Source organism: Phocoena sinus, chromosome 10 (genome assembly GCF_008692025.1).
Source record: "Phocoena sinus isolate mPhoSin1 chromosome 10, mPhoSin1.pri, whole genome shotgun sequence".
Classification (NCBI taxonomy): domain Eukaryota; kingdom Metazoa; phylum Chordata; class Mammalia; order Artiodactyla; family Phocoenidae; genus Phocoena; species Phocoena sinus.
In genome coordinates this window covers 68,935,542-68,951,718 of record NC_045772.1, presented here as the reverse complement: position 1 = coordinate 68,951,718, position 16,177 = coordinate 68,935,542, and the positions used below count along the sequence as shown (strand labels likewise).

Genomic DNA, 16,177 nt, shown 5'->3' with positions numbered 1-16,177 from the left:
CAACCGGCTGGTGGGTGGGTAAGCCCCCGCACTAATAAGCTAGAGGGAAGATTCCTAAATAGTGCTTACCAGCACCAGTGTCCTCGTGGTAGAAGGAGCTCCCCAAAAGGGTTCTCACCAATGTCTGTGTCCCCATGGGGAGTCCCAGTTGCCTCCTGCCTCTCTGGGAGGCTCTCCAAGATCAGCAATTGGGTCTCACCCAAGCTCCTTTAATATTATTGCATATGCACTGGGTCTCACAGTGTGTGAGATTTTCCATGTGCCCTCTAAGAGCAGAGTCTCTGTTTCCTTTAGCCCTCTGGCTCTCCTGTACACAAGTCCCTGCTGTCCTGTGCAGGACCACTAGGCTGGGAAGCCCAATGCAGTGCTCAGACAATTTGTACCTTGGGGAGAACCTCAGCAATTGTGATTTTCCTCATGTTCATGGGTTGCCTACCTAGGGGTGTGGGTCTCGATTATACTGGGTCTCTGCCCTTGCTGCCAGCTTATTGTGTTTCTTTTTTTTAATCTTTGGTTGTAGAAGACCTTTTCTGCTAAAATTCAGGTCATGCTCATCAGTAGTTACTCTGTAAATAGTGGTAATTTTGGTAAGTATGGGAGGAGTTAAACTTAGGGTCTTCCTACTATATATACCATCTCAGCCACCTAGTCATTATTATTTCTTGAAAAAATTGGATAAATAATTCATAGAGATATATATATATATGGTTATAGGATTATATTTTTTATTTGGAAAAGATAAAACTCCAGAAAATTACAAATTTTATTTTGTAAAGCTCCATGTAAATCATTCAGGGTAGGGGGCTTCATAAAAAGTGTTGAACGGAAATTTTCCTTGTAATCAAAAAAGAGTTCATGTGGTAAGCAACAGAAAAGAGATAAAGAAGAAATCCCACTCTTGTGCAGATAAACAAATGTAGCTGAAATTCAGTAAAGTTGTTACTGAGTTCAAGTTTGTACTGCTTACCACATGATAGACCAGTAAAGTGAGAAACAAGTTATTGGGACAAGGAATAGTGACTTTATCTGGAAAGCCAGCAGACTGAGAAGATGGTGGACTAGTGTCCTAAAGAACCAGCTTACCTGGTTAGAATTCAGGCTTCTTTTATACTAAAAGGGGAGGGGGGTGGTTGGTTGTTGCAGACTTCTTGGTGTCAGAATCCTTTATTCTTGCATCTGTCCAGGTACGTCAGGTCATGATGTTCCTGTAAACCTGCAAGAGGACAAATGTTGTTGAGGACAAATGTTGTTGACGACAAGTGTTATTCTCTGTTCTGCAGCATTTTATCTCTATGTGAATGGGAAAGTGTTATACCTTTAAAGTTAGAGCCTTGAGAATGGGCTATCCTGTACATCTCGCACTACAGGCAGCATTCTTATAGCAAAAGCAATAGAATACAGAGGTTAAAGTGAAAGAAATGGACCCAATATGGAGTCAGATTTGTTCTTCCCTATTGAAAAGTGGGGCAGCAATTTACATTGTTACCTTTGTAATATGGTCCCTCTCTCCGTGTTAATGATGTTATAAGGAGAACATCACATACAAATGAAGTAAACAGTAAATTAGTTTTGAGATCCAATTAGGATCTTTAAGAATGATCAGGTGAGGCATCTGGTAAGGGTTTGAGGGATAAGTAAATGAGATTATGACTATGGGCCTTAGCTTTAGAAGCAAAAGGTGGTGTTCTAAGCATTCTCTGGAATTGTTTGTAGAGTTGTTTATCTTCCTGCTGACTTGGTGAGTCAGACTAAACAAGCTAACTGTTTTGAGTTACCTGTGTCACCTGTTCTGATTTGAAGCCATTGCTTAAATGGAGGAAACCCCAAGCCTTGAAAAATATGGACTGTATTTATTTGGTGTAGGCAATTTTGTAAATTGGCATGGGTATCTAGCAGTGACAAGAGCTGGTTGTCACAATTAATTATTTTTCTTGATTCTTACAGAGGAATTTGAGCCCACCCAAAGAGTTTAGAATAAGTAGAATGGGGAATCGCCATTTAAATCTCTACTCCTTACGACTTTTAATTATGTTTATTTATGTAATGGTTTACTATGTGTGTGGCTTGTTATAAAGTGCCTCAAATCTTTGTTTTGGATGTTGCCATGGCATAAATAATAATTTTTAAAAATGGTGTTAATCTTTTTACAGCTCAGAAAAGCATAAGCCCTCAGGTTTTTGAATGAAACCTATAGTTTTCAGGAAATATAGGGATCTGTATTAATTTAAAAAGTTATGTGGATAAATAAAACAGGGCTAGGCAGGGGGACTTTTTGCAATTTGATATTGGATAGCAGAAAGGCCTCACTGAAACATAACATTTTGGCAAAGACCTGGCAAAAGAAAGGGAGTGAGCCTGGCAGATATCAATGGGAGGAACATTCCAGGCTGAGAAAACAGTAAAGAAAATAAAAAAGGCTTGAGGTAGGAGCGTACCTGGTGTGTTGAGTCAAGACCAAGGAGTAGACCTAGTCAGGGGAAGATAGCAGGTGATGAGGTCCAGGCGTTCACAAGAGGCAGAGTGTGTAGGGCCTTTTTGGGCCTTGGGAAGAGTGCCTATACTAAGTGAGGTAGGGAGTCATTGGGGGCGTTTAGAAGCAAAGGAGCGACATGACCCAACTTAAGTTTTAAAAAGGATTATTCTGGCTTCTGTCATTGTCTCGGTTAGGAACACATATGGCTGCAAGACACAGCGTATCTAATAGTAGTTTAAATGAATAGGGGATTCATTTTCTTATATTTGCTTTTAATACAGGAGATTTCTGGAATTGGTCCAACATTTCCATTTTGCCATCATAGACTCAGGCTTTTTATCTTTCTTTTCTACCATCCCCCACCTACTGGCTTTCCTCTTGTGCTCGTTGCCTCCTGGTTATAGTGTGGCTGTATAGCATAGCATAGAACAAAGTCATCACATCTTTGTTCAGGGAAACAAGGAGGAAGGAAAGGCAACACTAGCCACCTCTACCTGGAAATCTTCACCTTTGTGTAACAGGCTATTCTTTCTGTAAGAGAGGATGAAAAATTATAATATTTGTTTTCTTGGCCTCTACAGAGAGGCAGGAAAAGGAGTTGCGGATGGGTGCTAGGTCAGTTAACCTACAGTGTCTGACAATCGCGGACCATTTTATCTGTGCTGCTTTATCAATTTGCCAGGCTCTTTGATGTACATTTTCTCATTTGGGTCCTACAGTAATCCTTTGGGGGAAGGCAAGGAAGGGGTGTTAAGCTCCATTGGAAAGATTAGAAAGTCAAGACCCAGAAGTGCCTGCCTCACTGGTAGTTTAGTGACAGGTCAGGGACAAGAAAAGATGTCACTGACTCTCATTCATTATTTCCTGGCACCTAACTTTAGAATCATATGAAAAGCCTGCCTTCTCTCCCTAGCTGATGCATTACCATATGCATCCAGCCTCCTCCAGTAAATGAGAGGCTACTAGAAGGCTCCTGCTCTCTCGGAAGGCTTGGTGACTACAATCACTTTGTGGCTTGTTTTCTGGTTACCTGGAACCAAGGAGGTCTGAGCTCCTTGAGGCAACACAGAAAGCCAAGGAGTAAAGAAAAGCATTATTCTGGGGAGGAAAGAGGCAGAGTCATCCATCTGGCCTGTGACCCGTGGAAGAGTTGCTGAAAATTCATGGATTGAATGTTTTTCTGGCAGAAACATTTAAAATGCACCAGAAGAGCTCTCTCTGTAAAGGAAGTATCTTTTAATTAATATTATGAATTGTATAATTATTTTATAAAGGTAACAATTGCCCTTTGTCTCTTGACTAAATCTGTGGTTTACTATTTCTATAAGATGTGCCTGAAGCTGGGTTTCCAAGTGGCTCTGAGAAGCAGAGCAGCTGCGCTCTGTGTCAGACGAGATTTTTCCTCCTGTCTCAGAGTGGATGCGGCTAAGAGGGGCTGGTGTAGCTCTTCAGCTTTAGATACATCTTCTGCCCAGGTGTGCATTCACCCTTCCCTTTCGCAAGACTGATGTTGTTTTATCCAAGCGACCTTGGGACCAAAATACTTAATGCCCTAAGGCTCCGACTTGGCTATGAAAAAACACAGAAAGGCCCTAAGTTTAGGAATAAAAATGTAAAAAATTATAAGGAATGGAAATTTTAACTTATATATGATACTGAGAATGCAAACTGCATTTAATCCTTTCAAAAAAGCACGAAGTGTTACTATTTTTATTACTACTTCTGTTTTACAGGTAAAGAAACTGAAATCTAATTAAATTACTTAAAGTTACAACCAATAAGCAGTCGAAAACCAGGTTTTAGATCCAAGTATGTTTTACTTAGTTAAATACTAACAGTTTTCTGCGTCCTAAACACTCTAGCGAAAAAGAAACACACACATACAAAAGAACTCTAGGGAAAAATTAGGAAAGGTGATAAAATTCTAGGAAGTCTCAGGGATTGAATTCAGAAACAGGTAATACCAGAGGTATACTATAAATGGGATTTGTTATGGCCTGGTTCAAGATCAGTGTGGTTGGTTCTCAAATATCTATGTGCTTGAAAATCGTTGAAGGAGTTCCTTTTAAAATGTACATTCCTGGGCTCCAACCCAGAGGTTCTGGTTAAGTAGGGGTGAGGCAGAGTCTGGGAATCTGCACCTGGTAAGTATCCAGATGACTTTAATGCAGGTTCTCTGCAAAAGACATTTAGAGAAATATTGCTCAAAATTGAAACTCAGTAGTCAGAACTGCACCAAGAATTCAGGAGCCTTCCGGCTTCACATCCAGGAGTTGGGAGAAAACAGATTGATGCACTGCTCACGAATGAAGATAAACAGATTTTCTCCAATAGAGACTTTTCCCATTTATTCCAAGACTTTGAAAACTTAGAGAAGGTATAGAAGAAGCCGAGAAACCCCTTTCTAGGTAAGATTACAGAAATTTTAAAATATATATATATATGTAGAGAGAGAGAGGGAAATGTACATCATGTGTATTATTTTTCCCCCTTATTTTGATTCTATAATTTTTTTTTATTTCCCTCACACAGCCAGACACACTAGAAGAGAGTCTCAGAGGAAGCTAAAAATACTGCTCCTGTCACTAACAGACTTCACATCCCCATTGCTTCTTTCTTTCTGAATCCTTAGTAGAGAAGGTATCTTTTGTCTCTTGCCTTTTTCTGACAAGAATTAGGTTCCTGGGCTCTGAGTTACTTTTGTGATAGGTTCTCACCTCTCTGGCCAAATTCACCACATCTGCCTTGAGGCCAAGAGTTCAGTTCCCCTGGATGTCACTCAGACCTGACGCTGGGCTCAGGCTGAGCAGGGGCTTTATTTTAAATAGAGAACTCAGCCTGGCAACACAAAGAATAAAACAGAACAAAAGTCCCACAGCTGTAGTCTTGAATATAAGTTTGTTCCTTCATTCAACAAATGTTTATTGAGTGTCTATTGTTTGTCAGGTATGTGCCAGGTGCTAGGCTGAGAAATAATTTATGGTTAAAAGAACTGATTTAGAAAACCACATTGTCTTTGGTTTCCTGTTGGAAACCTTTAAAATTTGCTTACCTGTTCTGTATTATAAGCTTATTTAAACATATGAATAAATAAATTACTCTTGAGCATTTATTACTATGCCTGTTGCCCAGAAAACCCTGTGTATTTTGAGGTCATGTAAAGAAGAACAGTGCTAACAGCATAGACTTAAGAGTCAAACTGATTCTGGGTCACATCTGGCTTTTGATTCCTGTTAGTGGGGTGAACCCAGGCAAGAGTTACTTCTGTCCTTTGAGTCTCATTTTTTAAAAATCTATAAAGTATACTATAGAGGCTCTTTCTGAAGAGTAAATAACTAAAGCATTTGGCACATATTTAATACTTAATAAATTTCAGTTACTGTTATTGTTGAGGTTTTTCAGATGCCCCCAAGGAGCTTACAGTATAGGTGGGGACACAGAAATGTCTTTATATTTAAAGATGAAAAGCAAGGCAGTGCGATGAGCACCAGATCCGTCAGAGCAGCACCAAGAGCTGTTGGAGATGGAAGCAAGGAGAGTTGTTGGAAGGGGCCTCCCGGGGAGCCACTCCTGACCATGACCATGTAGTATAGACACAGCCTGACACCACCCTTGACGCCGCCCCCTGACTCTATTTGCAAATCGACCTTCAGTGTGCAATTCTCTATTTTGAGCTACACAAATCGAGAAATATCGAAAATGTAAGCGATAGAAGAAAAAGAACAATTATTTCTGTAAGGGAAAATGAAAGGATGTGTGATTATTTGAATGTAGGAACATGGTTCTTAATATAGTTTCTGGTCCATGAGCCATTTTGGAAAGGCAAGAAAAAAAAATGCAAGACAAGAAAAAAACTAATGATGATAGAGCTTTTGTTTTTCATTTTTATTGCCTTCTCATGCCTAACAGGGGTTATAGGAAGCAAGTGCTAATTAAACATGTGTTGAGGAATGAATGTGATTTCTCTATTTTCTGACTGATTTTGCATTCAAAGTCATAAACAAAAACGATTTTTGTTAAAAGCAACATATGTGGGTTGGGAGGATTGGTAACTTTTGAAGTTATACCAGTTGCATTATAGCCGGGGTGATCATAAAATCTGTCATCCAAAAGGGGACACTTTTGAGAATAAAAAGGGAATTTTTATTAATAACTAAGCTGAGATGAGTATCAACGTGGGTTGGGTAAATTGGAATATATGGGCAGCATAATGATAGTTTTTATTTATTAAATACACGTCATTAGTCATTTCTTAGTTAAGATCAGAAATAAATTCATAGATCCTATAAAAACAAGCTTACAAAGCCTCAGCCATGCAAATGCTATGAGAAAAGTCAAGTGTTTAACAGAAAAGAAAGAAATGAAAATAAATAGTTATTGAATGCTTATTTGTTAGGCATTATCTCACTCAGTCATGGATATAAAGCTCAGAGAGATGTAAATTCCTCAAGGCTTCATTGCTAGTAAGTAGTAGATATAAATGGGGCTTTAATTCCAGATCCGTCTGACTTGGGATTTTATAAGAATGTACGTTGACAGTCTGGTATTAAAGCAGAAAGATATATAATAACTGCATTTAAGTAAAAATTGTGATTCTTAAAATAATTCACAGTGTCTCAGAAACAGCAAGAGAATTTCAGAGGAAGAGGTAAACTGAACCTCTCCATGAAGGTTGAAGTCTCTCTTCCTGGAATCCTTCAGAACATGGGAGCATCCCTTACTCTGAGTTAATTTAGAACAAAAAACGGAAAGGGATGCAAGCTATTATCCATGTATACTCATGCATTATTTTTTCTTAGTCCATTTCTTCTTCTTCTTCTTCTTTTTTTTTTGTGGTACGCGGGCCTCTCACTGTTGCGGCCTCTCCCGTTGTGGAGCACAGGTTCCGGATGCGCAGGCTCAGCGGCCATGGCTCACGGGCCCAGCCGCTCCGTGGCATGTGGGAACTTCCCGGACTGGGGCACGAACCCATGTCCCCTGCATCGGCAGGCGGACTCCCAACCACTGCGCCACCAGGGAAGCCCTAGTCCATTTCTTCTTTACTCCAAAGGTCCATTCAATTTTCTCAGAAATTGAGTGTTTTCAATTTACCCTTGCCTTGTGCTTTTTCCATGGTGATAAATGCTGATTTCTTTTTTTTAATGTGCTAGACCTTTTTCTTTTTCTTTCTTTTTTTTTTATTGGAGTATAATTGCTTTACAGTGTGTGTTAGTTTCTGCTGTACAACGAAGTGAATCAGCTATATGTATACCTAGAGTCTATCATACAGAGTGAAGTAAGTCAGAAAGAGAAAAATATCGTATATTAATGCATATATGTGGAATCTAGAAATATGGTACAGATGAACCTATTTGCAGGGCAGGAATAGAGACACAGACGTAGAGAACTGATGTGTGGACACAGTCGGGGGAAGGGAGGGTCGGATAAATTGGGAGATTAGGTTTGACATAAATACACTACCATGTGTAAAATAGATAGCTAGTGGGAGCCTGTGGTACAGCACAGGGAGCTCAGCTCGGTGCTCTATGATGACCTAGATGGGTGGGATTGGGGGTGGGTAGGAGGGAGGTCCAAGAGGGAGGGGATATATGTATATGTAATGCTGATTTCTTAAAGTGGCTCACCGGTAACCTTGTCTCTGTAAGAAACTAGACTAGGGTTACTTTGTGATTCCCATCTTGAACCTGAGCTATGCTCTTCCATTAGGTTTTGGTCAAGACTGAGCACATCTGAAGAATGATGGTGATGTTGCGTTAGGAATAGGGGAGCTGGTGACCTTGAATCTGGGAACATAGTGCTGGCTATAGTCAGACCTCTGTTTTCAAATCCCTATTCAGGCATGCAGTAGCTGTGTGGCTTTGGGCAAGTTACTTCGCTTCTCTGTGCAGAGTTGGCTTCAAGGATGTGTGGTCTAGGCAGTTACACAGGGCCTGGCGCTCAGGAGGACTCTGCCCTTGGTTTAATGCTCTGCTCTCCCTATCTTGAAATTTGTAGTAGTTTTTGAACAAGAAGCCTTACATCTTCATTTTGCACTAGGCCTCAAATTATGTAACAGGTCTTGTTTCTAATTTGTTTTATTCATTTATAAAACAGGGATAGTGACATTTTTCTTCATCTTAGGGTACATAGGATCCTCCTAGGAAAGGATATGCCAGCAGGAAGGTAGAGTCAGGCAATGAGCTTAACCCAAACTGTTTAATTCATTAAAAGAGGAACGTTGAACGTGGCCATGTGTGGTATTCACTCCTCTCCGTGTCTGTTGGTTTAGCTAGCTGTGGGCATGTGCCATGGGTGGGAAGTGGGCAAATAAAAGTGCTCTTTTAAATGAGGATATCTAGGAGACGTTAGAAGCACAAGGCAAACGTGTATGGAAACACCATCACATAGTACGACATGAAGATTAGGGAAGTTTCTCTTTATTTCAGCAAAACTGGGCTGTGGTCCCACCATGTTGGTGCTGGCATCATGGCATTGGCACCATAGCTTGGTGGACTGGCATTGGCCGAGTGCCAGTGGCAGTGCCGGCAGTGCTGGTAAAGTTCACTCTGAGGTTTTAAAGGGCCTCAGAGAGCCAAGCAGCAGATACACCCACAACAACTACCACCACCACAAAAATGAACTGACATCATCATGGGAGGAAGAGGGGGAGAATGGCAGACGTCAGGTGGTTCCTTAGGCACTGTATTAAAAACACAGGTGAGAAATTTTCTGAACACTCTGAGAAATAATTGGAATGGATTTTGTAAAGGGCTGGAGGTACTTTAAAAGCTAGTGACGGGGCTTCCCTGGTGGCGCAGTGGTTGAGAGTCCGCCTGCCGATGCAGGGGACACGGGTTCGTGCCCCGGTCCGGGAAGATCCCACATGCTGCGGAGCGGCTGGGCCCGTGAGCCATGGCCGCTGAGCCTGCGCATCCGGAGCCTGTGCTCCGCAACGGGAGAGGCCGCAACAGTGAGAGGCCCGCGTACCGCAAAAAAAAAAAAGCTAGTGAGGGAGTGGCATCGGAGAAAGGTGGGTTGTTGATAAAATTAAGACCTGTGTTGTATTCTGAGTTAGTGTGCTCTGTGACATATAGGTTACCTTGACAAATGAGCCTCCTTTATTACTATTAATTAATGTTGGGAATAATTGTATTTCAATTATATATTAGGCAATATAACTTTCTAGCAAATCATAATCTGAACACAAAAAGCAAGGGAAAGAAACAACTCAATAAAAATGTTACTAATTCATCCCTTCTTTATAAAAAATAATAATGGCTTATTCCTGTGGTGTTTAGGAAGGTTTTTATTTCTTGCTCACACCTCATGGCTCGTGAAGTTGAAGGCCATTTAGTATGCAAGTGAAGGATTCTGTTCATGAGCCTACATTTATACAGTAGAATTAAATATGGAGAGCAAATCAGCACATATTCCCAATTAGCCAATACTCAATGTATTTGAGTAATCCGTGTCCACAAAAATGTTGATTTTTGGTAATGCATGGTTAAAAAGCGTTGTCTTCTTAGCAGTTGGACTTTGTTATTGAGATCAGTGATGGATAAAGAGCTGACCCTGGATTCACTGTAGCAAGTTGTAAAATGGTTAGCCCAACGGATGAGACAATGACAACAAAAATAAAATCCACCACCCACTTCTAGGAACCAAAGTAAAGATGGGACTTAAATTAAACTATTGGTTTGACACTTTGTACAATGTATTTTAAAAAACTCCGTACTAAGAAGCAGATTTCTCAGTCTGCAGTGCCTGCCATGGAGAAGAAATATGCCATTTAACAAGCACCTTGCCCAGGTGTTTATGCTTCTACCAGCTGGCAACTACAGAAGGTAGCACTGTCTTATACTCACCAGGAGACGTTACAACCAGTTCCCAGGGAGTTAAATAGAAGATATCCAGGCATGCTCAGCAGGAATGAAGTTTTAGTATTCTTAACCTGCTGAAGGCAGTGGAAAGTGTTCATTAGAGCAGTTGCTCAAATGAGTCACACTTATATCTTCCTCCTAACCTGTTTCTTTACTAGGCTACTCTGAAGCTGGCATTTCCACAGGTACAACTTGCTGCAAACAGGTCAAGAACTCTGCTCTGAATTTTTGCAAAACTTAGAAAGATTTGTTTTCATTTAATGTATGAACCATTTTTGTTTATAGCCTATGTGAGAATATTTACCAAAAGACTTTTTGGGGGGCTTACTTTGGAATGATCCGAGCTAAATTTATTACTTAGAAACGTAAACAATGGCTTGAACTATACACTTTCTAGCCCTTTAAGTGACCAAATACAATATCACACTTGAGCCCTGAGCTTGGTTAATTCACTGCACCTTTATGTTGATTCAAAGGGAATGACTCCTGTAGGATTTTGCTCTCATCTTGAAATACCATCTGCTAAATTACCAAATTATGTTCTAAGCATTTTTTTTTTTAAATTAAGGGTTACTTTCTAAGAACAACTTAGAAACATTAAGATAATCTCACTTGCAGTCGTACCTTGAAAAAGAGGCAAAATGTTACTGCTTCATGATTTTGACAGAGTATTTCAAACTAAACAAACAGGACTATTTCATTTTTATTTTATTTCATTTTTTCTAACATCTTTATTGGAGTATAATTGCTTTAAAATGGTGTGTTAGTTTCTGCTGTATAACAAAGTGAATCAGCTATATGTATACATATATCACCATATCCCTTCCCTCTTGCATCTCCTTCCCACCCTCGCTATCCCACGCCTCTAGGTGGTCACAAAGCACCGAGCTGATCTCCCTGTGCTATGCGGCTGCTTCCCACTAGCTATCTATTTTACATTTGGTAGTGTATATATGTCCATGCCACTCTCTCACTTCGTCCCAGCTTACCCTCCCCACTCCCTGTGTCCACAAGTCTATTCTCTACGACTGCATCTTTATTCCTGTCATGGCCCTAGGTTCTTCAGAATCATTTTTTTTTCTTTTTGATAGCATATATATGTGTTAGCATACAGTATTTGTTTTTCTCTTTCTGACTTACTTTACTCTGTATGACAGACTCTGGGTCCATCCACCTCACTACAAATAACTCAATTTCATTTCTTTTTATGGCTGAGTAATATTCCATTGTATATATGTGCCACATCTTCTTTATCCATTCATCTGTTGATGGACACTGAGGTTGCTTCCATGTCCTGGCTATTGTAAATGGAGCTGCAATGAACATTTTGGTACATGACTCTTTTTGAATTATGGTTTTCTCAGGGTATATGCCAGTAGTGGGATTGCTGGGTCGTATGGTAGTTCTATTTGTAGTTTTTTAAGGAACCTCCATACTGTTCTCCATAGTGGCTGTATCAATTAACATTCCCACCAACACTGAAAGAGGGTTCCCTTTTCTCCACACCCTCTCCAGCATTTATTGTATGTAGGTATTTTGATGATGGCCATTCTGACTGGTGTGAGGTGATACCTCATTGTAGTTTTGATTTGCATTTCTCTAATGATTAGTGATGTTGAGCATCCTTTCATGTGTTTGCTGGCAATCTGTATATCTTCTTTGGAGAATTGTCTATTTAGGACTTCTGCCCATTTCTGGATTGGGTTGTTTGTTTTTTTAATATTGAGCTGCATGAGATACTTGTAAATTTTGGAGATTAATCCTTTGTCAGTTGCTTCGTTTGCAAATTCCCATTCTGAGGGTTTTCTTTTTGTCTTTTTATGTTTTCCTTTGGTGTAAAAAAGCTTTGAAGTTTCATTAGGTCCCATTGATTATTTTTGTTTTTATTTCCATTTCTCTAGGAGGTGGGTCAAAAAGGATCTTGCTGTGATTTATGTCATAGAGTGTTCTGCCTATGTATTCCTCCAAGAGTTTTTATAGAGTCTGGCCTTGCATTTAGGTCTTTAATCCATTTTTTTTTTTTTTTTTTTTTTTGTGGTATGCAGACCTCTCACTGTCGTGGCCTCTCCCGTTGCGGAGAACAGGCTCCGGACACGCAGGCTCAGCGGCCATGGCTTACGGGCCCAGCCGCTCCGCGGCATGTGGGGTCCTCCCGGACCAGGGCACGAACCTGTGTCCCTGGCATCGGCAGGTGGACTCTCAACCACAGCACCACCAGGGAAGCCCTTTAATCCATTTTGAGTTTATTTTTGTGTATGGTGTTAGGAAATGTTCTAATTTCATTCTTTTACATGTAGCTGTCCAGTTTTCCAAGCACCACTTATTGAAGAGGCTGTCTTTTCTCCATTGTATATTCTTGCCTCCTTTATCAAAAATAAGGTGACCCTAGGTGCCTGGGTTTATCTCTGGGCTTTCTATCCTGTTCCATTGATCTAACTTTCTGTTTTTGCGCCAGTACCATACTGTCTTGATTACTGTAGCTTTGTAGTATAGTCTGAAGTCTAAGCTTGATTCCTCCAGCTCCGTTTTTCTTTCTCAAGATTGCTGTGGCTATTCGGGGTCTTTTATGTTTCCATACAGATTGTGAAGTTTTTTGTTCTAGTTCTGTGAAAAATGCCAGTAGTAGTTTGATAGGGATTGCATTGAATCTGTAGATTGCTTTGGGTGGTATAGTCATTTTCACAATGTTGATTCTTCCAATCCAAGAACATGGTATATCTCTCCCTCTGTTTGTATCATCTTTAGTTTTTTTCCTCAGTGTCTTATAGCTTTCTGCATTCAGGTCTTTTGTCTCCTTAGGGAGGTTTATTCCTAGGTATTTGATTCTTCTTGTTTCAATGGTAAATGGGAGTGTTTCCTTAATTTCTCTTTCAGATCCTTCATCATTAGTATATAGGAATACAAGAGACTTCTGTGCATTAATTTTGTATCCTGCTGCTTTACCAAATTCATTGATTAGCTCTAGTAGTTTTCTGGTAGCATCTTTAGGATTCTTTCTGTATAGTATCACGTCATCTGCAAACAGTGACAGCTTTACGTCTTCTTTTCTGATTTGGATTCCTTTTATTTTTTTTTTCTTCTCTTATTGCTGTGGCTAAAACTTCCAAAACTATGTTGAATAAGAGTGGTGAGAGTGGACAACCTTGTCTTGCTCCTGATCTTAGAGGAAATGGTTTCAGTTTTTCAATATTGAGAACAATGTTGGCTGTGGGTTTGTCATATATGGCCTTTATTATGTTGAGGTAGGTTCCCTCTATGCCTACTTTCTGGAGAGTTTTTATCATAAATGGGTGTTGAATTTTGTTAGAACCTTTTTCTGCATCTATTGAGATGATCATATGGTTTTCTCCTTCATTTTGTTGATATGGTTTGTCACATCGATTCATTTGTGCATATGGAAGAATCCTTGCATTCCTGGGATAAATCCCACTTGATCATGGAGTATGATCCTTTTAATGTGCTGTTGGGTTCTGTTTGCTAGTATTTTGTTGAGGTTTTTTTCATCTATATTCATCAGTGATATTAGCCTGTGGTTTTCTTTCTTTGTGACATCTTTTTCTGGTTTTGGTATCAGGGTGTTGGTGGCCTTGTAGAATGAGTTTGGGAGTGTTCCTCCCTCTGCTATATTGTGAAAGAGTTTGAGAAACATAGGTGCTAGCTCTGCTCTAAATGTTTGATCGAATTTGCCTGTGAAGCCATCTGGTCCTGCGCAATTGTTTGTTGGAAAGTTTTTAATCACAGTCTCAATTTCTGTGCTTCTGATTGGTGTGTACATTTTCTATTTCTTCCTGGTTCAGTCTCGGAAGGTGGTGCTTTTCTAAGAATTTGTCCATTTCTTCCAGGTTTTCCATTTTATTGGCATATTGTTTCTTGTAGTAATCTTTCATGATCCTTTGTATTTCTGCAGTGTCAGTTGTTACTTGTCCTTCTTCATTTCTAATTCTACTGATTTCAGTCTTCTCCCTTTTTTTCTGATGAGTCTGGCTAATGGTTTATCAATTTTGTTTCTCTTCTCAAAGAACCAGCTTTTAGTTTTATTGATCTTTGCTATTGTGTCCTTCCTTTCTTTTTCATTTATTTCTGATCTGATCTTTCTGATTTCTTTCCTTCTGCTAAATTTGGGAGGTTTTTCTTCTTCTTTCTCTAGTTGCTTTAGGTGTACAGTTAGGTTCTTTATTTGAGATGTTTCTTGTTTCTTGAGGTAGGATTGTATTGCTATAAACTTCCCTCTTAGAACTGCTTTTGCTGCATCCCATAGGTTTTGGGTTATCATGTTTTGATTGTCATTTGTTTCTAGGTATTTTTTGATTTCCTCTTTGATTTCTGCAGTGACCTCTGTGTTATTAAGTAGTGTATTGTTTAGCCTCCATGTGTTTGTATTTTACAATTTTTTTCCTGTATTGATATCTAGTCTCATAGTATTGTGGTTGGAAAAGATACTTGATATGATTTCAATTTTCTTAGATTTACCAAGGCTTGATTTGTGACCCACAATATGATCTATCCTGGAGAATGTTCCACGAGCACTTGAGAAGAAAGTGTATTCTGTTGTTTTTGGATGGAATGTCCTATAAATATCAATTAAGTTCATCTTGTTTAATGTATCATTTAAAGCTGTGTTTCTTTATTTATTTTCATTTTGGTTGATCTGTCCATTAGTGAAAGTGGAGTCTTAAAGTCCCCTACTATTATTGTGTTACTGTTGATTTCCCCTTTTATGCCTGTTAGCATTTACTTTATGTATTGAGGTGCTCCTTTGTTGGGTGCATAAATATTTAAATTTGTTATAACTTCTTGGATTGATCCCTTGATCATTATGTAGTGTCCTTCTTTGTCTCTTGTAATAGTCTTTACTTTAAAGTCTATTTTGTCTGATATGAGAATTGCTACTCCAGCTTTCTTTTGATTTCCATTTGCATGGAATATCTTTTCCAACCCCTCACTTCCAGTCTGTATGTGTCCCTAGGTCTGAAGTGGGTCTCTTGTAGACAGCATATATACAGGTGTTATTTTTGTATCCATTCAGTCAGTCTATGTCTTCTGGCTGGAGCATTTATTCCATTTAATTTTAAGGTAATTATCAATATGTATGTTCTTAATACAATTTTCTTAATTGTTTTGGGTTTGTTATTGTAGATATTTTCCTTCTCTTGTGTTTCCTGCCCAGAGAATTGCCTTTAGCATTTGTTGTAAAGCTGGATTGGTAGTGCTGAATTCTCTTACCCAGAGGTCTCTGAGACTGTCCTCAATTCTTTTCATCCTTTTTTCTTTATTCTGCTCTGTGGTAGTTATTTCCACTATTTCATCTTCCAGGTCACTTATCCATTCTTCTGCCTCAGTTATTCTGCTATTGATTCCTTCTAGAGAATTTTTAATTTCATTTATTGTGTTGTTCATCATTGTTTGTTTGCTCTTTAGTTCTTCTACATCCTTGTTAAACATTTCTTGTGTTTTCTCCATTCTGTTTCCAAGATTTTGGATCATCTTTACTATCATTACTCTGAATTCTTTTTCAGGTAGACTGCCTATTTCCTCTCGATTTGTTTGGTTTGGTGTGTTTTTACCTTGCTCCTTTATCTGCTGTGTGTTTCTCTGTCTTCTCAATTTGCTTAACTTACTGTGTTTGGGGTCTCCTTTTCACAGGCTGCATGTTCATAGTTCCCATTGTTTTTGGTGTCTGCCCTGAGTGGCTAAGTTTGGTTCAGTGGGTTGTGTAGGCTTCCTGGTGGAGGGGACTAGTGCCTGTGTTCTGGTGGATGAGGCTGGATCTTGTCTTTCTGGTGGGCAGGACCGCATCTGGTGGTGTGTTTTGGGGTGTCTGTGACCTTTTTATGATTTTAGGCAG

The 16,177-nt window shown here is 39.5% G+C and overlaps 1 protein-coding gene across 3 annotated transcripts in view; it reads left to right on the top strand.

Moving 5' to 3' along the window:
- TMEM117 (transmembrane protein 117) overlaps positions 1-16,177 on the top strand; it is a 566,206-nt gene that overhangs the window by 210,122 nt on the left and 339,907 nt on the right. The window contains exon 1 of one of the 3 annotated variants that reach the window (XM_032647239.1): positions 4,758-4,881. The exons of the other annotated variants lie outside the window; for them this stretch is intronic. The gene's annotated coding sequence lies outside the window, so the exon portion shown is untranslated. Of the gene's footprint in view, positions 1-4,757; positions 4,882-16,177 lie in introns of those variants that run through there. 3 annotated transcript variants of the gene reach the window in all.